This window comes from Nothobranchius furzeri, chromosome 12 (genome assembly GCF_043380555.1).
Source record: "Nothobranchius furzeri strain GRZ-AD chromosome 12, NfurGRZ-RIMD1, whole genome shotgun sequence".
Classification (NCBI taxonomy): Eukaryota; Metazoa; Chordata; class Actinopteri; order Cyprinodontiformes; family Nothobranchiidae; genus Nothobranchius; species Nothobranchius furzeri.
In genome coordinates, this window is record NC_091752.1 from 40,157,695 (window position 1) to 40,160,550 (window position 2,856).

The window sequence follows — 2,856 nt, forward strand, 5'->3', positions numbered from 1 at the left end:
CACACACACACACTTTTATGACAGTGATAATGAAAGAATCTTAATATTCAACAATCAGATTACGGAGACTTTGGGGTCATTACTCCTTTTCCATCTGATTTTTCTGTACATTAATTGTCAAAACTTTTTTATTAAAAAAATAACCACAAAAACTGCATTTATTGTCTTTAAGTTACCATTGAAAACACAAAAATTATGGTTTAAGTTTTAGTTTGATTTTTGTTATTGAGGCGCCATCTGGTGGCCTCAACTTATTACAGCAGAGCTAGGCTGCTACAGTTATGAAAAGGGTTGTTAGTGTTTTGGATACCTTTATGGAACAAGAGCCGATGCTAACAAAGACGTAAACAGAAACATTAGATTAATTTTGTATAATGTTTCAGGTAATCACTTTCATGGATCAACTATTCCAACATTTTACATCTATTCTTTTTATCCAAACTGTCCTCTGTCTCATCAGTCCACAGACATTTAGGAGAATATGAAAATGTTTTTCGTCAATGTACAATGGGTCTTTCTATTGTTTTTACTCAGCAGAGGTTTAGGTCTTGGAAATCTCCCAGGAAGACCCTTTTCTTTCTTGTTGTTGAACCTTTACCTCTGACTTGAACCAGGAAAAGCCAGCAGTGAGGAGCTTGAAATACCATTGTGGGAGAACAAACCCCCTGGTACAGAACAAGAGAGCTAAATTCCTGTGGGACTTCCAGATCCAGACTGACAAAATGGTGATGGTGAACCAACTGGACATTGTGGTTTTGGACAAACAACAGAGGACAGCCGTGGTTGACGTGGCAATACCAAGTGATGGCAAGATCAAGAAAAATGAACACAAGAAACTAGAGAAGTACCAGGGCCTCAAAGAAAGAGAGAAAGCCTCAGAGAAAGCCTGGAGAGTGAAGACATCAGTGTTCAATCAATCAATCAATCAATCAAAGCTTTATTTATAAAGCGCCTTCCGCAACCCTGTCAGGAAGCCCAAAGCGCTGAACATGATATAGTTGTAAGTAATTATACTGAATAAATCAACAATAAAAGAAATTCTAATTACAAAATACAAATTACAAAATACAAAATGGAAATTACAAGATAGATGAAACATTCCGGTAAAATACAAATGTGTGAGACACAATTGGATTGAGTGGATGGATTGAGTGTACCAATGAAAACTGTGGAATAGATTCAACATAATAGAGGGCCATAATCAAACATGTTCTGGAAACGCCAAGCGGAGGAGGTGTGTTTTTAGGTGATTCTTAAAGACTGGCAGAGAAGGGGACAGCCTAACTGAGGGTGGCAACTGGTTCCAGAGTAACGGTGCTAAGACTGAGAAAGCCTGGTCCCCACTGGTACGACACCTAGACCGAGGGACAGCGAGCAGGCCTTGGTCAGAGGAGCGCAGAGTGCGTGATGGGGAATGTCTGTTCAGGAGTGTGGCCAGATAGGGGGGAGCACCACCCTGGAAGAAATGATAAACAAAGACGAGTATTTTGAATTGTGAGCGATAGGAAATCGGAAGCCAGTGCAGGGAGGCCAGAACTGGACTGATGTGGTCCCGTTTCCTGGTCCCAGTCAGGAACCTGGCAGCGCTGTTCTGCACAACCTGTAGGCGACGCGGTGTTGACTGACACAACCCTACGTAGAGAGAGTTGCAGTAGTCAAGCCGAGAATTTACAAAGGCATGCAGTACCCGCTCCAGGTGGGCTCTCGACAGCATATGCTTGATTTTAGCAAGGCGTCTCAGGTGAAAGAAACTGGACCGGATCACAGAATTGATGTGAGCATCAAATTTAAGTCCTACATCAAGTTTCACCCCCAAACTGGTAACAACTGGTTTTGAGTATGGAGAAAGAGGGCCAAGATCAGCATAACGATCCACATTCCTGCTGTTGGGGTGAAAAACAATGAGCTCTGTCTTTCCCTCATTCAGATGTAGATAGTTGGACATTAGCCAAGACTTCACCTCATTAACACAGGAGACAAAGGACTGAATAGAGTGACCTTTCTCCTGACACAATGGAGAGTAAATCTGACAATCGTCAGCATACAGATGGAATGATAGGCCATGTTTACGAAAGATTGACCCTAGAGGTAGCAGATAAATGACAAACAAAAGTGGACCAAGGATCGACCCCTGCGGGACCCCCCACCGGAGCCCCTCCCAAGAAGAGAAAACATAACCCAGTTTAACACAGAATGTCCTGTTTTGGAGATACGATCTAAACCAGTCCAGAGCTGACCCTTTGATCCCAATCCATCGTTCCAAGCGATCGAGTAGAATCGCGTGGTCAACTGTGTCGAAGGCTGCTGTCAGGTCTAATAACAGAAGCAGCACAGATGTTCCGTGATCTAGTGATAGATAGATGTCATTTAGTACCCTCAGTAGAGCAGACTCTGTGCTATGGCCAGACCTGAACCCTGATTGGAAAACCTCAAACAGATCAGAGTCAGCTAAATGTGAGACCAGCTGCTGATAAACGACTTTCTCAAGCAGTTTAGATGTAAAGGGCAGGGTAGAGATAGGCCTGTAATTTTCGATCACAGAGACATCAGCACCAGGTTTCTTCAGGGTCGGCCGAATAACTGCTGCTTTCAAAGCAGCTGGGACCACACCTGTGCTGAGGCTCCCATTGATAATCTGACCAAGTGATGGGCCAAGGCACGGAAAGGCAGCCTTCCAGAGACGAGGCGGTAGAACATCAAGTGGAGAGCCAGATGACTTCTGCCTCGCAACTAGCTTATTCAGCTCAGAGTATGAAACTGTATTGAGGGAGCTCAGGGTGGGTGGTGATGGATGAACTGGAACAGGGTCAACAGAGTTACCAGAAATAGCTGCTCTAATGCCCGACACTTTATCAA